The sequence below is a fragment of the Manis javanica genome, chromosome 5 (genome assembly GCF_040802235.1).
Source record: "Manis javanica isolate MJ-LG chromosome 5, MJ_LKY, whole genome shotgun sequence".
NCBI lineage: Eukaryota > Metazoa > Chordata > Mammalia > Pholidota > Manidae > Manis > Manis javanica.
In genome coordinates, this window is record NC_133160.1 from 95,943,683 (window position 1) to 95,964,122 (window position 20,440).

General features: G+C 35.3%; 1 long non-coding RNA gene across 5 annotated transcripts in view; it reads left to right on the plus strand.

The window, feature by feature from the left end:
• Positions 1-20,440, plus strand: part of LOC108401136 (uncharacterized) — a 230,973-nt gene that overhangs the window by 81,325 nt on the left and 129,208 nt on the right. Inside the window, exon 6 of one of the 5 annotated variants that reach the window (XR_012131648.1) lies at positions 14,631-14,680. The exons of the other annotated variants lie outside the window; for them this stretch is intronic. This is a non-coding gene — a long non-coding RNA (uncharacterized lncRNA). The remainder of the gene's footprint in view (positions 1-14,630; positions 14,681-20,440) is intronic. 5 annotated transcript variants of the gene reach the window in all.

The following is a 20,440-nucleotide window of genomic DNA, read 5'->3' on the forward strand; positions in this document are numbered from 1 at the left end:
CTGGGGTCTCTTTTATAAGACCATTAGTCCCCCAGAAAAGCCACCTCCAATACTATCATTTTGAGTATTAGGTTTTTAACATATGACTTTTGAGGGGAATGTTCAGTCTATACACCTGAATACCCTGTTAGGATCTCCAATACAATTTAATAGAAGGGGTGAAAAAAGATATCTTTGCTTTGTTCTTAGGGGGAAAGCATTCAGTCTTTTATTATTAAGTAAGATGTTAATTGTAGGTTTTTCATGGATACCTTTTATCAGGTTAGGAAAATTTCCTTCTAATTCCTAGCTTGTTGAGAGGTTTAAAAAATTTGTTTTTGGTTTTTACCATGAAAGAATTTTGTTAAGAGTCTTTCCTGCATCTATTAAAAGGATCATGTGAATTTTTTTTTAAATTAACAAAATATCATATTATTAAACCAACCTTGCATTCCAGATTTAAATCCCATTTGGTAGTGGTGCATTATCCTTTATGTTCCTGGATTTGGTTTGCTAAAATATTATTGAGGACTGTTGTGTATATTCACGAGTGATGCTGATTTGTTGTTTTCTTGTGATATCTTTGTCTAGCTTTTGTTTCAGATATTGGTTTCATAGAATGAATTGGAAATTGTTCCCTTCCCCTCTGTCTTCTGGCAGATTGGGAAGAATCGTTATTTTTTTCTTCCCTAAATGTCTGTTAAAATTCATCAATGAAGCCATCTGGGCTTGAACTTTCTGTGGGAAAATTTCACATAACTAATTAAATTTATTTATTTGTTGTAAGTTTATTCAGGTTTTCTATTTTTCTTGAGTCAGTTTCAATAAAAGTATTTTAATCTTCTTTAGGAATGTGTCCATTTATCATAGTTTTCCAATTTGTTGGCATAGTGCTGCTCTTTTCCCTTATGATAATTTTAATTTCTTCTTTTTATTGAAGTATCATTGATATACAAGCTCATATTGGTTTCAAATAAGCAACACAGTGGTTCAACAGTTACCTATATTACTAAATCCTCACCCTCACTAGTGCAGTTACTATGTGTCAACATATAAAGATGTTACAGAATCATTGGCTATATTCTCCATGCTGTTCTACCATCACCATGAGCCACTTATATTATGATTGAGAATTCTTGTACCCATTTACCTGCTCATCCTCCAGCCCACCCCCTCTCCCATGGTAACCACCAGTCACTCTTCAATGTCTATGAATCTACTGATATTTTGTTCATTTTGTTCTGCTTTGTTTTTATATTCCACAAATAAGTGAAATTGTATGGTATTTGTCTTTCTCCACCGGCTTTTTTCACTTGGCTCAATACCCTCTACATCCATCCATATTGTTTCAAATGGCAGGATTTCTTTTTTATGGCTGAATAATATTCCACTGTGTCTATGTACCACTTGTTTATCCATTCACCTATTGATGGACACTTTTGTTGCTTCTATATCTTGTCTATTGTAAATAATATAGGATAAACATAGGGAGTGCATATATCTTTTCAAATCAGGGATTTTGTTTTCTTTGGGTAAATTCCTAGTAGATTTACTGTGTTATATGGTATTTCTGTGTTTAGTTTTTTTTTGGAACCTCCATACTGCTTTCCACACTGGCTGCTCTAATTTACACCCCCAACAACAGTGTAGGAGGGTTCCCTTTTCTCCACATCTTGCCAACATTTGTTGTTTTTTGTCTTTTGAATAGTGGCCATTCTAACTTGTGTGAGGTGATATCTCTTTGTGGTTTTGATTTGCATTTCCCAGATTAGTGATGTGGAGCATCTTTTCATGTGGCCATTGGCTGTATTTCTTTGGGGAAATGTCTGTTCAGGTCCTCCACCTATTTTTTTAATGAGGTTATTTGTTTTTATGGGGTTGATGCATATGAGTTTTTTAAATATTTTGGATGTTCGCTCTTTATCAGGTAAGCCATTTACAAATATATTCTTCCATAGTGTAGGTTGCCTTTTTGGTCTGCTGATGGTGTTCTTTGCTGTTCAGAAGCTTTTTACTTTGATGTAGTCCCACTTGTTCATTTTGGATTTTGTTTCCCTTGGCCAAGGATATGTATCCAGGAAAAAAATTTTTGATGCTTATGTTCAAGAGATTTTTGCCTTTGTTTTCTTCTAAGAGTTTTATGCTTTCATATCTTACATTTGTGCCTTTCATCCATTTTGACTTAACTTTTGTGTATGGAGTTTGACAGTAATCTGGTTTCATTGTCTTCCATGTAAATTTCCAGTTTTCCAAACACCATTTATTGAAGAGGCTGTCTTTTCCCCTTTGTATATTCATTGTTCCTTTATCATCTATCAGCTACTGATGTATGTATGGGTTTCTCTCTGGGCTCTCTATTCTGTCTATTGATCTATGGATCTGTTATTGTGCCAGTACCATACGGTTTTGATTACTGTAGCTTTGCAGTATAGCTTAAAGTCAGGAAGCATAATAGCCTCAGCATTATTTCTGTGTTTCAGGATAGCTTTGGCTATTCAGGGTCTTTTGTGGTTCCATATGAATTATTTTTTCTTTTAGTATGTATCCTTTTATTTCTTCTTTCTTTGTTAGTTATTATAATTTTTTATTAAGTTATTATTGATATACACTCTTATGAAGGTTTCACATTAAAAAATGTGGTTACTACATTCACCCATATTATCAAGTCCCCCCATAAACCATTTAAGTGACTGTCTATCAGTGTAGTAAGATACCACAGAGTCACTACTTGTCTTCTCTATGCTACACTGTCTTCACCATGATTCCCCCACAGCTTGTGTGCTAATCAAAATACCCCTCAATACCCTTTTCCCTCCCTCCCCACCAACCCTTCCCTACCCCTCCCCTTTGGCAACCAGTAGTCCCTTCCTGGAGTCTGTTAGTCTGCTGCTGTTTGGTTCCTTCAGTTTGCTTCATTGTTATATTTCACAAATGAGGGAAATCATTTGGTACTTGTCCTTCTCAGCCTGGCTTATTTCACTGAGCATAATATCCTCCAGCTCCTTTCATGTTGTTACAAATGGTAGGATTTGTTTCTTTCTTATGGCTGAATAGTATTCCATTGTGTATATGTACCACATCTTCTTTATCCATTCATTTACTGATGGACACTTAGGTTGCTTCCATTTCTTGGCTATTGCAAATAGTGCTGCAGTAAACATAGGGGTGCATATGTCTTTTTGAATTTGAGTACTTGTATTATTTGGGTAAATTCCTAAGAGTGGAATTCCTAAGTCAAATGGTCACATGGTATTTCCATTTTTCGTTTTTTGAGGAACCTCCATATTGCTTTCCACAATGGTTGAACTAGCTTACATTCCCACCAGTGGTGTAGGAGGATTCCCCTTTCTCTGCATCCTTGCCAGCATTTGTTCTTAGTCTATTCAATGATGGCCATCCTTACTGGAGTGAGGTGATATCTCATTGTGGTTTTAATATCCATGTCCTTGATAATTAGTGATGTGCAGCATCTTTTCATGTGTCTGTTGGCCACCTGACTTTCTTCTTTGGAAATTTGCCTGTTCATATTCTCCACCCAAATTTTATTTTTTTTTTTTTTGAGAGTGCATCTCTCATATTTATTGATCAAATGGTTGTTAACAACAATAAAATTCAGTATAGGGGGGTCAATGCTCAATGTACAATCATTAATCCATCTCAAGCCTAATTCTCGTCAGTCTCCAATCTTCTGAAGCATAACGAACAAGTTCTTACATGGTGAACGAATTCTTACAGAGTGAATAAATTCTTACATGGTGAACAGTACAAGGGCAGTCATCACAGAAACTTTCGGTTTTGATCATGCAATATGACCTATAAACCATCAGGTCAAATATGAATATTCATTTGATTTTTGTACTTGATTTATATGTTGATCCCACATTTCTCCTATTATTATTATTATTTTTATTTTTAATAAAATGCTGAAGTGGTAGGTAGATGCAAGATAAAGGTAGAAAACATAGTTTAGTGCTGTAAGAAGGCAAATGTAGATGATCAGATGATCAGGTGTGTGCCTATGGACTAAGTATTAATCCAGGCTAGACAAGGGCAGCAAGACATCCACGGATGCAGAAGATTTCTCTCAAAGCAGGGGGGGTGAGGTTCTGAGCCTCACCTCTGTTGATCCCCAAATTCTCACCTGATGGCCCCCCTGCGACTGTGCCTGTCTTAGGTTGTTCCTCCCTTGAGGAATCTTACCCGTCTCTGGCTAACCAGTCATCTTCCGGGGCCATACAGGGAAATGTAAAGTTGGTAAGTGAGAGAGAAGCCATATTGTTTGCAAAGGTTAGCTTTTTACTTCTTTGCAGATTTATGCCCTGTGGCTTCTATGCCCAGCACTTGTCTCGAGGTATCTTTACCACCTGGAGGAATTATGATACTCGGTAAATTCGATATGAGGCACGAATTCTATTTAAAGTTTGTAATTAGGAAGGAAGAAGAAAAGCTATAGATGTAGCATATGAAGGAAACTTGGGAGGATTGATTATTTCTTTGACATATCTTCTTGTATAGTACCTTAAGTATGTATAGGTTTTAAACTACTAACTAATTTGCACACACATATTAACATAATAGGAATACGGTGACATAAACAAAGCAAATCTATAATTACCAGCCATCTCCAGTGAAGCCAAGAAAACCATTTAGGCACCCTAGGCATTTGTGAAAATTTATCTATGATATGATGGATATTTTCCAACTGTACTTGAACCATCAGACAAATTAAAGCAGCCCATTTCTGGGATCTGTTCACATCCCATATGTTCTTTTAACCATAGATAGTCTATAGTCATGAGATTTTGGGGTGCTACAACTTGCACCCCTCCCAACTCCTGGTTGAGTTCCAACAGTACAGATCCAGTCAAATTCGTTGTCTCACTGTATGCACATGCCAGCCTAGACATCTCCCTCCTCCTTCTCATGGCAAGTCCAGGAGATGGTGGGCTGGATGCAGCCACAACCGCAGCATCGTCTGGATCCCTGTGGAGGCTTTTTGATGATCATCCCCCGGCACGAGTCCTCCAGAGAGTGCTGATGCCGGAAGCTCCTCCTCATATCGTATCTTAGTTCATTTTCTGGGTATCCAAGCTAGGCCTTGATCTTCTGCGTAGAAACAAACAGACCCTTTGCCCACACTTTGACATGCCCTCTATACCACTGTGCAGAACTCATTGGAGGTCAGCACACAGTAACTGCTTTTTTTTTTTTTTTTTTTTTAATTAAGAGAAAGGAATATTATCAGAAAAGAGTACCTCCATAGCTGATCATCTGACACCCTTTAAGTGATCAACATTAAGGATATTTAAAGCATGCGTTGATCTTTGATTTACCAATAGTTTTATCCTGTTAAGGAGTAATCCCCCTTTTCTTTCTTTCTTTTTTTTTTTTTAAATTTTTAATCTACACTTACCTGAAGAATACTATGTTTACTATGCTCTCCCCTATATCAGGTCCCCCCTAACAACCACATTACGGTTACTGTCCATCAGCTTAGCAAAATGTTGTAGAGTCACTACTTGTCCTCTCTGTGTTGTCTCCACCCAAATTTTAATTGGGTTATTTGCTGTTTGGTTTTTGAGGCATGTTAGTTCTTTATATATTTTGGATGTTCACTCCTTGTTAGGTATGCCATTTGTAAATATATTCTACCATACTGTTGGATGCCTTTTTGTTCTCCTGACGGTGTCCCTTGCTGTACAGAAGCTTTTTAGCTTGATGTAGTTCATTGTGTTCATTTTAGCTTTTGTTTCCCTTTCTCAAGGAGATGTGTTCAGGAAAAAGTTGCTCATGTTTATATTCAGGAGATTTTTGCCTATTTTGTCTTCTAGAGGTTTTATGGTTTAATGGCTTACATTCAGGTCTTTAATCCATTTGAGTTCACTTCTGTGTATGGGGTTAGACAATAATCCAGTTTCATTCTCTTGCATATAGCTGCCCATTTTGCTAACACCAGTTATTGAAGAGTCTGTTATTTCCCTATTGTATGTTCATGGCTCCTATCTCGTATAATAATTGGCCATATATTCTTGGGTTTATATCTGGGCTCTCTAGTCTGTTCCACTGGTTTATGGGTCTTTTCTTGTGCCAGTACCAAACTGTCTTGATGACTGTGGCTTTGTAATAGAGCTTGAAGTTGGGGAGTGTAATTACCCCAGCTTTATTCTTCCTCTCAGGATTACTTTGGCTATTCAGGGACTTTTGTGGTTCCATATGAATTTTAGAACTACTTGCTGAAGTTCGTTGAAGAATGCTGTTCGTATTTTGATAGGGATTGTATTGAATCTGCAGATTGCTGTAGTCATGATGGCCATTTTAACAATTTTAATTCTTCCTATGCGGGAACACGGGATGTATTTGCATTTATTGGTATCTTCTCAAATTTCTTCCATGAGTGTCTTGTAGTTTTCAGGGTAAAGGCCTTTCACCTCCTTGGTTAGGTTTATTCTGAGGTATTTTATTCATTCTGATGCTGTTGTTAATGGAGTTGTTTTCCTGATTTCTCTTTGCTAGTTTGTTGATAGTATATAGGAATGTGACAGATTTCTGTGTATTAATTTTGTATCCTCCAACTTTGCTGAATTCGAATATTAGATCTACTAGTTTTGGTGTGGTGTCTTTAGGGTTTTTTATGTACAATATCATGTCATCTGCAAATAGTGACACTTTGACATCTTTACCAATCTGGATGCCTTGTACTTCTTTGTTTTTTCAGATTGCCATGGCTAGGACCTCCAGTACTATCTTGAATAACAGTGGGGAGAGTGGGCATCCCTGTCTTGTTCCCGATCTTAAGTGAAAAGCTTTCAGCTTCTCGCTTTTAAGTATGATGTTGGCTGTGGGTTTGTCAAATATGGCCTTTATAATGTTGAGGTACTTGCCCTCTATACCCATTTTGTTGAGAGTTTTTTATTAGGAATGGATATTGAATTTTGTTGAATGGTTTTTTGCCATTTATGGAAAAGATCATGTAGGTTTTATCCTTCTTTTTGTTGATGTGGTGGATGATGTTGATGGATTTTGAATGTTTCATCCCTGGAATAAGTCCTACTTGATCATAATGGGTGATCTTTTTGATTCATTGATTATTTATTTATTTATATTTTGATATCATTAATCTACAAATATATGAGCAATATAATAGTAACTAGACTCCCCCCATTATCACTCCCCACCACATATACCATTACAGTCACTGTCTATCAGCTTAGTAAGATGCTATAGAGCCACTACTTGTCTTATCTGTGTTGTACAGCCTTCCCATGCCCCTCCACACATTAAGTGTGCTAATCATAATGCACCTTTATCCCTCCTATCCCCCCCTTCCCACCCATCCTTCACAGTCCTTTTCCCTTTGGTAACTGTTAGTCCATTCTTGGGTTCTGTGAGTCTATTGCTATTTTGTTCCTTTACTTTTCCTTTATTCTTATACTCCACAGATGAGTGAAATCATTTAAACTTGTCCTTCTCCACATGGCTTATTTCACTCTAGCTCCACATGGCTTATTTCACTCTAGCAGAATACCCTCTAGCTCCATCCACGTTGTTGCAAATGGTAGGATTTGCTTTCTTATTTCACTCTAGCAGAATACCCTCTAGCTCCATCCACGTTGTTGCAAATGGTAGGATTTGCTTTCTTCTCATGGCTGAATAATATCCCATTGTGTATATGTACCACATCTTCTTTATCCATTCATCTACTGATGGACACTTCGGTTGCTTCCATTTCTTGACTATTGTAAATAGTGCTGCGTTAAACAAAGGGGTGCATATGTCTTTTTCAAACTGGGCTCCTGCATTCTTGGGGTAAATTCCTAAGAGTGGAATTCCTAAGTCAAATGGTATTTCTATTTTCAGTTTTTGAGGAACTTGTGTACTGCCTTTCCACAATGATTGAACTAATTTACATTCCCACAAGCAGTGTAGGAGGGTTCCCCTTTCTCCACATCCTCGCCAACATTTGTTAGTCTTTTGGATGGTGGCCATCCCAAGTGGTGTGAGGTGATATCTCATTGTGCTTTTAATTTGCATTTCTCTGATGATTAGCGATGTGGAGCATCTTTTCATGTGCCTGTTGGCCATCTGAATTTCCTCTTTGGAGAAGTGTCTGTTCAGATCCTCTGCCCATTTCTTAATTGGCTTATTTGCTTTTTGTTTGTTGTGGTGTGTGAGCTCTTTATATATTTTGGATGTCAACCCTTTATCAGATATATCATTTATGAATATATTCTCCCACATTGAAGGATGCCTTTTTGTTCTATTGATGGTGTCCTTTGCTGTAGAGAACCCTTTCAGCTTGATATAGTCCCACCTGTTCATTTTTGCTTCTGTTTCCCTTGCCCAGGGAGATATGTTCATGAAGAAGTTGCTCATGTTTATGTCCAAGAGATTTTTACGTTTGTTTTTCTAAGTGTTTTATGGTTTCATGACTTACATTCAGGTCTTTGATCCATTTCAAATTTACTTTTTTGTATGGTGTTAGATAATGATCCAGTTTCATTCTCTTACATGTAGCTTGATCATGATAGATGATCTGTTTGGTGTATTTTTAAATTTGGTTTACTAATATTTTGTTGAGTATTTTTCAACCTATGTTCATCTGGTATATTGGTCTGTAATTTTTTTTTTTGATGCTAGTGATGCTAGCCTCATAGAATGAGTTTGGAAGTATTCTCTCCTCTTCTATTTTTTGGAGAACTTTAATGAGAATGGGTATTAGGTCTTCACTAAGTGTTTGATGAAAGTCAGCAGTGAAGCCATCTGGTCCTGGGGTTTTGTTCTTAGATAGGTTTTTGATTACCAGTTCAATTTTCATTGCTGGCAATTGGTCTGTTCAGCTTTTCTCTTTTTTCCTTGGTCAGTCTTGGAAGGTTGTATTTTTATTTAAAGTTGTCCATTTCTTCTAGGTTATCCAGTTTGTTAGCATATATTTTTTCATAGTATTCTCTCATGATTCTTTGTATTTCTCTGGTATCCATTGTGATTTTTCCTTTCTTAATTCTGATTCTGTTTATGTGTGTAGACTCTCCTTTTTTCTTGATAAGTCTGGCAAGGGGTTTATCTATTTTGTTTATTTTCTCAAAGAACCAGCTCCTGCTTTCATTGATTCTTTCTATTCTTCTCCATTTTATTTATTTCTGCTCTAATCTTTATTATATCCCTCCTACTGACTTTGGGCCTAATTTGTTCTTCTTTTTCTTGTTTCATTTAATTGTGAGTTTATACTGTTTATATGGGATTGTTCTTCTTTCGTGGGGTAGGCCTGTATTCCAGTATACTTCCCTCTTATCATGTTCTTTGCTGCATCACATAGATTTTGTGGTATTAAATTATTGTTGTAATTTGTCTCCATATATTGCTTGATCTTTGTTTTAATTTGATCATTGATCCATTGATTATTTTGGAGGATGTTGTTAAGCTTCCATGTGTTTGTGGGCTTTTTCTTTTTCTTTGTGTAATTTATTTGTAGTTTCATACCTTTGTGGTCTTAGAAGCTGGTTGGTACAATTTGATTCTTCTTTATTTGACTGAGACTCTTTTTGTGTCCTAGCATGTAATCTATTCTTGAAAGTATTCTATGTGTACTTGAGAAGAATGTGTATCCTGCTACTTTTGGGTGGAGTGTTCTGTAGATGTCTGTTAGGTCCATCTCTTCTAATGTGTTGTTCAGTGCCTCTGTCTCATTTATTTATTTTCTGTCTGGTTTATCTGTATTTTGAAGTGAGTGGAGTGTTGAAGTCTTCTAAAATGGATGCATTGCATTCTATTTCTCCCTTCAGTTCTGTTAGTATTTGTTTCACATATGTAGGTCCTCTTGAGTTGTTTGCATAGATATTTATAATGGTTATATCCTTTTGTTGGATTGGCCCCTTTTTCATTATGTAATGTCCTTTTTTGTCTCTTGTCACTTTCTTTGTTTTGAAGTCTATTTTGTCTCATACAAGTACTGCAACAACTGCTTTTTTCTCCCTATTAGTTGCATGAAATATCTTTTTCCATCCCTTCACTTTTAGTCTGTGTATGTCCTTGGGTTTGAAGTGAGTCTCTTGTAGGCAGCAGAGAGATGGGTCTTGTTTTTTAACCATTCAGTGACTCTATGTCTTTTGATTGGTTCAAACCATTTACATTTAGGATGATTATCAATAAGTCTGTACTTATTGCCATTTCAGGCTTTAGATTTGTGGTTACCAAAGGTTCAAGGTCAACTTCCATAGAATCTAAGAGTTTAACCTAACTTATTTAGTATGCTATTACAAACATCATCTAAAGGTTCTTTTTTTCTCCTTATTTTTCTTCCTCCTCCATTCTTTATATATTAGGTATCATATTCTGTACTCTTTGTCTATCTTTTGACTGACTTGGGGCTAGTTGATTTAATTTTGCATTTTCTTATTAATATATTTTTCTACTTTGTTTACTGTAGGTTTATTACCTCTGGTGACAAATATTTAGCCTTATGAACACTTCCATGTATAGCAGTCCCTCCAAAATACACTGTAGAGACAGTTTGTGGGAGGTAAATTTCCTCAGCTTTTGCTTATCTGGGAATTGTTTAATCCCTCCTTCAAATTTAAATGATAATATTGCCGATAGATTCTTCTTACTTTGAGGTCCTTCTGCTTTATTGTATTAAATATAGCATGCCACTCCCTTCTGGCCTTAAGGTGTCTGCTGAGAAGTCTGATGATAGCCTGATGGGTTTTCCTTTGTATGTGATCTCTTTTCTCTCTCTGGCTACTTGTAATAATCTGTCCTTATTCTTGAGCTTTGCCATTTTAATTACACTATGTCTTGGGTTTATCTTTCTTAGGTCCCTTGTGTTGGGAGATCTGTGTACCTCCATGGCCTGATAGACTAGCTCCTTCCCCAGTTTTGGGAAGTTTTCAGCAATTACCTCCTCAAAGGTACTTTCTATCCCCTTTTCTCTCTCTTCTGGCACCTCTATAATAATGTTCCATTTGGATTGGTCACACCATTCTCTCAATATTCTTTCATTCTTAGAGATCCTTTTTTCTCTCTGTGCCTCAGCTTCTTTGTATTCCTCTTCTGTAATTTCTATTCCATTTACCATCTCCTCCACCATATCTAATCTGCTTTTGTTTTAAGATATCAAAGTATTTATGTAATCATATTCAATCACAATATAAATTAGTCACAGGGATGAAAGTACAGCATAGAGAATACAGTTAATAGTTCCTTAACATCTTACTATGTTGACAGTAACTACACTGGTTGGGGTGAACATTTAATAAGAAAGATAACTGTTGAAACACACTATGTTATATACTTGAAACCAATGTAGATTCTAATTGGAGTGATGCTAGCCTCACAAAATGAGTTTAGAAGTGTTCCCTCCTCTTGTACTCTTTGGAATAATTTAAGAAGGATGGATATTAGCTCTTTTCTTTCCATTTCTTTTTATTTATTTATTTATTTATTTATTTATTTATTTACTTTATTAAGGTATTATTGATATACACTCTTATGAAGGTTTCACATGTAAAAACAATGTGGTTTCTACATTCACCCCTGTTATCATGTCCTCCCCATACCCTATAATAGTCACTGCCCATCAGTGTAGTAAGATGCCACAGAGTCACTATTTGCCTTCTCTGTGCTACACTGTCTTCCCCCTGAGCTCTCCCACACCATGTGTGCCAATCATAATACCCCTGAATCCCCTTCTTCTAATCTGTTTTTAAATCCCTTTATGATACATTTCATTTCTGATATTGTATTCTGTGATGATTTAATCTCCATCTGGAATTCTTCCTTGAGTTCTTGAATATTTTTCTTTACCTCTATGAGTATATTTATGATTTTTATTTTGAAATCTCTTTCAGGAAGATTGATGGGTTCAGTTTCCCTTGATCCTTTTTCTGGTGTTTGTGGGATTTTGGTTTGAACCAGGTTGCTTTGACATTTCATATTTGTGTGTTGTGCCCTCTGGTGCCAAGAAGCTGTAGTCTCTGGAGCTGCTCAGCCTCTGGAGTGATGTTGGGGTTCTCAGGGGAGCTTCCCTGGTGCATCGGTGGAGGGAAAAGCTGTTTCCTGCTTCCCGGATGCTATGCCTCCCTCCACTGCCAGAACCAGTGGGCCTAGAGCACAGGTGTAAGCCTCTATTCCTTGCCCATTTAGCTGCCATAGGCAGGGCTTCTCTCTGACTGGCCTGACTCCAGGGCAGGGGCTGCCAGTTTGCAAGGTGGTGTGGGCTGAGCAGGAGGAAGGTACAGCAGGCTGTGTCACAGTGGGGGACCATGGAGTTGTGTAGCCAGCCAGTGGGATGGAGTGCCTGAACTTCTTGAAAGTTCCCAACCTGCTGGGCAGAGTAAGCCCGGACAATTTTGTTCACCTGTCCTTTCTCCTGAGTAGTAACCTCTGTGCAATCTTTACCCCTTTAGCAGCCCTCTTGCTCTTAGGAAGTCTCTCAGACTGCCCATCTTCTTTTGTCCCAGAGCAGCCAGATGTGTATCCCTGTTTTCCACAAGTGGCTGGAATCTCAGTCTCTGTCTTAGCTTTCCAGTCCTCCTAATCTCCAGAGCTCCATGCAATATAGGTTTATGTTCCCAGAGCATATCTCCAGGGCTGGGTGTTCAGCAGTCCTAGAATTCCACTGCCCCCTGCTGCATTTCTCTTCCTCCTGCTAGTGAGCTTGGGTGGGGGAAGGGATTTGGTTCTGCCAGATCAAGGCTTTGGTACGTTATCCTGTTTCACGAGCTCTGCTCTCTTCTCCAGGTTTATGCAGTCTGGTTCAGCCTTCTTTCCTGTTGTTCTTTCAGGATTAGTTGTATTAATTATATTTTCATGTTATATGTTATTTGGGAAGAGGCCTCTGTCTCACCTCTCACACCACCATTTTTAGTCCTCTCCCGATTACATATGAAGTTTAATATTATTTATTCTAGTTCATTGAAAAATGCAATGATAATTTAAATTTCTCTTATATCTTTGGTGATGCCCACTCTTCATTTCTGATTTTGGTAATTTGTGTTTTTTCTTTTCCTCGTTCAGCTTTTCTTCTTTCCTAATATGAAGGTAATACTTTTCTTATAGAATGAACTGTTACTTCATTTACTATTTTCTGAAGAATTTGTGAAAGGTTAGTGTTAATCTTTAAATGTTTGGTAGAATTTTTCAGTAGAATGATCTGGCTGTGGTCTTTTCCTTGAATGAAAATTTTAAACTACTAGTTCAATATTTTTACTTGTTAGACCTATTCAGTTTTTCTATTTTCTTCCTCATATATACATTTACAGCTATATATTTCTCTCTAAACATTGATTTAGCAATGTCTCATTAATTGTGATATATTGTTTTATTCATCTCAAAGTATTTTCTAATTTCCCTTGTTTTATTTTTTGACCTATGCGCTATTAGAGACACATTCAAAACTTTCTAAATATTTGTAAATTTCCTGTATTTTCTCCTGTTTTGATATTTAATTGTCTTATGGTCAGGAAAGTTCAATCCTTTAAAATTTGTTGAAACTCGCATTATGATCTAGTATGTTCTATCTTGGAGAATGTTCCATGTGCACTTGAAAAATCATTTTTCTGTTGTTGAGTGGAGTAGCCTATAGATGTTAGCCAGTTGGGTCATGCTGGTTGATCAGATTATTCAGATGTTCTTTATCTATGTTGACTTTTTGTCTAGTTGCTCTACCATTATTTAGAGTGGGATATTGAAGCCTCCAGTATTATTCTTGAATTATCTATTTCTCCCTTTAGTTCCATTTCTTTTTCTTCAGATATTCTGAGGCTTTTATTGTTGGATGTGTTTATGTTTATAATTGTTATATATTGACCCTTTAATCTTAAAATGCCACTCTGTCTCTAGTAATATTGTTTGTCTTTAAGTCAACTCTGTTTTATATAAGTGTACCTACTATAGCTCTCTTATGGTTATAAATTGCATGTTACATATTTTTTCATCTTTTACTTTAAACCTATTTGTGTCTTTGAATCTAAAATGTATCCTTTGTTGACAGAACAGTTGATTTTTCTCTCTCTCTTTTGGTACCATTAGGATATTGTTTAACTTTAGTATGTAAAATGTAGAAATTATTAATTTCATAGGGTCATTGTGAAAATTAAATCAGACAATTGGCCTCATGTCCAGTGTTTCAGATTGAATAGTTCTGATGTGGGTCTGAGAATTTGTATTTCTAACAACTACCCTGTTGATGATTATGCTGGAAGCCAGTTTGAAAATAACTGAAATGAGATAATTATTTAAAACACCTAAAGAAGTCCTGGGTGCCTCATTATTATTGCTTCTATTCACTTCCTTTATTATTCAAAGGTCATTTATTCTTGAATATCCTTCTTTGTTGGGATGCTTTTTGTGTTGGCTCTAATAGGTTTTTGAGTTCTATTAAAAATAAAAACCACCACTTACAAAGCTATCAGAAACATACAGAAGGTAGAATTAAATCAGTTAATCATAAAATAGGAAGACATTATTGTCATTATGGGGAAAATGAAGTTTATACTACAAAGATTGGTGTTAAAGTGAATCTATGTGAAATTCAGACAGATTTAATTTGACCTTGAAATTAGTTATATTTATTTAGTGCTGAATATAACTAATCCACTTCTAAATGTCCCTAAAGAATAATACATCTGAATAAACCTGTACCTTTTATCATCCAGAACTGGGGAACTTCCAAATCTTTACATGCAAGCTGTTTTTAAAGAAAAAGGTAAATCTCCCTTTAATCCAATGTCTTTGAAAAGTTATAAGTGGTTTACTACTTAAAAGAAAAACAAAAACTTGAAAAAAAGAAATGAGTATCTTAAATACATTATTTTCTTGCTACAAGTTGATACAGAGCCTTGTCATTTTTCTGTTTTCATTCTGAATATTAACCTATAGCAATAAGCTGATTTTGCAAGAGGACATTATTTGCTTCTTGTTTTCTCAAATGTAAAAATAAATCTAAAGGAAAATATCAAAATCTATAATATATGAATGTGATGCTTGTAATTTTAAAGTAGAATTTACCCCAAATCAGGATCATAATTATTTTTGTTCTAATGTATGGACTTAATACATTTGCTTATCAGATTCTTATTGCCTTATTATTATTACCATTGCTAATGTTATTTTTCAAGAGATTCAGAGATTAAGTACACAGATTTAGGAGAGTTAGGATTACTAGCTAAAACTTACTCTACCATTTCCTAACTGTGCTGCTTTGGGAAATTAAACCTTTCTGTACCTCATTTTCGTCATTTTTAAATTAACGATAAAAGAGAGCCCACCTTGTACAGTTGTTGTGAGGATCAAATGAATAAATATATATATACACTTATAGCTGTGTCTTACCATCTTGTAAGTAAGACTCTAAGTTTTAGCTATTATCATTGCTGCTAAAAACAGCAAAACTAATAGCACTACCATATGTTTGTATGCTGCCTTAGGTGTTATGGAATTCTTTTACACTTAATACTGATAGAAACTGTTGTAATTGATACTGAATCCATTTGCTGCTCTATATATGGAATGCATTGTGTTAAGTTGCCATTTTTTGCCACGGTTATTTGCACAATACAGTGCCGAAATGCCCACATCAGAGGCAATCCTTCCCTCTCCTTGAGGCTGCAGAGAAATTCCATTTACCTCTCTCCTCTCCTCCCTTCTTTTTTCCTTCCTCTCCCCTCTCCTTTCCCTTTTCTCAAAGTTTTATTAAACATTTTAAGAGCTAGGTTTATAAAACAAAGATAATTATTAAAATTTCAGGGTTTTTTCCCCTTCATCTTATTCATTCATGTTTTCCAGAAAGGTATGGAAGGAATATTACACACTACAGAATATCATCATATGAGAAAGAGGAGCTTTTTTCTTTAAGAAATACTATTGCATACTTTATAAACCACAGCATAATCTTAAGTGTGAGCTATCTTTTAGGAAGTGGAAGGGCTGTTTCCACATTTATAAGAGTCTCATGGAACAAAGTATGGATTATTATTTATCTGCCTTGGAAATAAAGAAGCAAAAATGTTTCTAAATAAACAAATGTCTGATTCAAATATTTTTTCAAGTCATCAAGATACTCATTTTGGAAGTATATAATTTTCTCCATGATTTACAGATAATTTAAAGGTCTTTTACCCACATTTTGAACAATGGATGGTTATATAGCAAGTTGAGTGTGTACTGTAAGTCTCGAACATATAACAGGTATTAATCACTTCTTTTCCCTCAGCTGAATTTAAAACCAGTCTGTATTACTTTGACCCCTGGATTACGTTAAATTTTTAAATTTACAGTGCTACTTGATGTCCACTAGGGGGGACCAAACCATGAACACAAATATAATCTATTCCCACAAGTGGTGAAAAACCCAAGCCATTTCAGACTGCCCACCTGAAACTCACAAATTATCCTTCAGTGTTTCCTATTGTTAACAGGCCAGTTCTGTCAGGATATACATGCAAATCTAAGGCAACACTGAAGAATCAATATTAGACCAATAATATTTTAGAGTAGAGCAAAAGGTTGCTTAGAGTCTTTAATAACTTGAAAGCTTAGTCAATTCATAGGAAAGCACTAAACTATTTTGAAATTGCTTAGCACTTGATAATTAATACCAAATTGTACACTTTACATATTTTTTTTTTGAGAGGGCATCTCTCATATTTATTGATCAAATGGTTGTTAACAACAATAAAATTCAGTAACTTTACATATTTTTTAAAACACCTGACTTACTTAACAAGAAAGCAAAGGTAAATTTTGAAGCATGACTCCCTAATCTAGTAAATTAATGTATTTTAAGTCATGATGAATTTTCAGAAATAAATTTTTATTGGAACAATATCCAACTGTTTATTTTACCAGTGAATAATTAAATTCAACTTAACTTGAAACGTGTTTATAATTTTATTTTTCAAAATAAAGTCAACTGTGCACCTTAGAACTCTGAATTTCAAGTTCAACATCTCTGTTATTACTTGAAAAATCTGATTTGTAAAAGATTGTCATGATAGGAAGCAATACATTTTGCATACTAACTTTTTTGTTCGTTCTTAAACCATTTCATATTTTATGAAACTTAATATTCCAAGAAAAACAAAAATGAACTTTATTTCATGTAAACGTAATTTAAGGATCTCATATTGCTATATTTTTCAAAATAAAATGTAAGCACACTCAGTTGAGAATCACTTTGTAAAACTACAGATTCTAAACAATTTCTTTTACATGTAAACAGTTTGAAATTTATTGCCAAGTTAAAAATGACACTTAACATAGAAGATGAGCACATGGCTTATTTAAAACAACACCAACAAAACAACAGTTAAACCACAAAGATTCATCATAGATCACGTCTTTCTCTGCAAAATACAGGAAGGGATTGCAGAAACAAAATGTCCACTAGATGCCACACTTCCTTTGCAGAGTAAAGCAGTACACTGCCTCTGGCAAGGTTTATGCAGATGATTTTGTATCTGCCGCATCCTAACTCAACTGTCCTTTCCTCAGCATTCTTTCTGGTCCCCCACCCCCATTGATATGTGTAATGATCCAAAATTTGCATAGTAGTGGTAGCTTATAAAGTTCTACTGAAATCCTTGGCTGGAGTGCAGGGAGCTTGTGTTTCCAGATCAAGTTATTTTGGAGCTCTTTATTTTTTTTGTCTGTGACAGCTAAAGATGGTTTCATTTGGCTTTTCCATCTTCTAAAATTTTAAATTACATGTAAATTTTTGTATATGTTTATATTTTTCATATATGTTTATTCTGTTTCCTCTCCAAGAAAAAACAGGTAAAAAACCCTTTTTCTCAAAATGCAATAAAGAGATACAGTTTAACTTTTTAGAGAACTGTATTGAATGAAACTGTGATTGAATTATCTTTAGGGGCACTGATATTTTGTTTTCAGAGGTTATTAAAACTGAAAAAATAAAGATCTTTCAGTTTTCTTTGCCATTTTCAGTGGGCTGAATTCAATCAAGAAATAAAGAGAATTCAGTAAGTGAAAAAGCAGAAAGCATCTTTCAAGCTCCCACCCTGTGCTATGAGATAAACTTAACAAGACTACTGAATAGTAATTTTTTTCTCCATATGCATATGGTCTATAGTTAAATATTCCATTCATTGGGAAATACACACAATTGTGATAATTTTCCAAAGGAAACTAGAAGAAACATATAATCCAAAATGTGGCTTTGTAAAAAGGGCTCAAGTAAACAAAGCAAGATACTGACGTTGGACACCTCGTAAGAGCTAGTCTAAGAACAGACTGTTACTTCTAGTTTCTTTATGATTGCCTTAAAGAGCATGCACTGAAAGCCCAAAGGGCTATTTACAGGTGAAGAAACCCAGAGACTAAGTCCTCAAAAAAGAAGAGTTTTTTCCTCACCTGAATGATGTTAGGTAAAGATACTGTAATTTGTACTGTAATTTATTTTCATTGAATTCTAAGAGTCAGCAGACTCTGCCATAATGACAGACTTTACCTGCAGCCCTCCCGTTTTTCAAGGAAATTATACCTGTATCAGTAATCACCTGGAAAAAATTGCCAGGCCACGAACTGAGAATATAGTTTGCATCATTCTAGACACTGTGGAGTAATAAATGAAGTCCTGAAGAACCCTTTTTCCAAGTTAGAGCTAAGATAAACTAATGCATGCTGATGAAGACTGAAGTGTGTTTAGTTCTGGGTCCTATTGAGAATTAGATGAAAGGTGTGGGGGGCAGCCTAGTGTGTCTTGGGGTGCTATGCTTCCCTTAGGCAATCAATAAGAACTTAAAAATGTTAAACTCTTAATGGTAGAATATTTTCATTGTTCAAATCCTCAAATAATACAGAAGTGTTAAGAGAATATCTAAACAAAAGACCTCAAGTTGGAATATAATAAGTGAATGTTAATAATTTTTCTATAGATATAAGTTTATATTGTAGAAGGGATTTGAATAATTACAATTGTTAGAAGAATATTTAATACCTCCATACTATGTATGCATGTGCTCTTTCAGGTTTTTGAGTACAAAAGGAAGAATTTAGGAATTCACAACGTCCTTTATATGTTTCTAGGAGATAAGAAAGGACTAAATCTGCCTTCTTGGGTTTCCTGGTCAGGGGATAAATTTTCCTGCCGTCTCTCTCTTCACTGCCCACACTCTGCTTCATCCCCCTCCAAGTCAGTAAGATCAACCAACAGACTTCCTATAATCTTCCTGCAAAAGTGGTGAAAAAACACGTTGTCTTCACATCACTCCCTAAGTTTAATGTTTGTTTGATGCTCAAAGTTACCCTAAAAGAAAAATTCCACTTCAAGACCATCATTAAACTCAAGTTTTGCCTTGGTTATGTCCTAGAACTAGAACATATTTATGCCAAGCAATATCTTGTTGTGAGGTGACATTCTCACCAAATTCTCTAAGAAATCTGTCCGTGAACCTAGATTTTGTGTGTAATGCTTACTTTCCTTACGGGACCATTAGTTCTTTCAAGTCCTTTTTCTCCTGCTCCCAAGTCTAACACTAAAGTTCTTTTGATTCCTTGCCCACCTTCAGATGTCCCGTGAAGGTTAGCACTGAGCAGATCTGTCTAGGCTTACCTTCCACAGAAGGCTTCACTATCCTGACTGTAACAACAGGAGTCACTGTGTGTAAAGGGTGGGCCCCTGATAAGAGGATCCTTGGAAATACATTTGTGTTAAGGTGCCTGCAAGCCCCTCATGTTGCCTTATTTCTTATATTATTGTTCTTTACCATTCATTAGTAAAGAAAATTAAATTGAGTTCTTTATATTAGAGCATTAGCTTTTGTGCATATTATGAATATTATCTTTCCATATTTACACAGTTATAGGGATTCAACCCTGAAAGTAAATTTTATTTTAAAATTTATTACAAATTATAAAAGTAATACATCCATGTAAACAATTTAAACCAGAGATGTGTTACACAGAAACGGAAAATATTTCTCTTCACTATGATCCCTGTTAAAAAAAACAAATATTAACAATTTCATGCTTTGTAAATACATACATGTAAATTTTATGTTATGTATATTTTACTACAGTATTGTACTACAATATACATAACATAAATTTATCATTTTAGCCATTTTTAAATGGGGACATTAAGTACATTCATACTGTTGTGCAACCATCACCACTATCCATTTCCAGGAGTTTTTAATCATTCCATACTAAAATTATTTAAACCATTAAATAACAACTCTCTATTCTTCCCTCCTCCCAGCCCCTTGTAATCACAATTCTACTTTCTGTCTCAGTGAGTATAACTATTCTACGTAACTCATATAAGGGGAATCATGCAATATCTATCCTGTGTACAGCTGACTTTATTTAACATGTCTTCAAGTTTCATCAGTATTGTGGTATGGATCAGGTGTAAATATATTTTAAATAAACAACAAAAGAAGGATATCTGATTTAATATTTTTTAAGGTGGGAACTTGTCCAGAAGGTGACTGTTTAATTATAT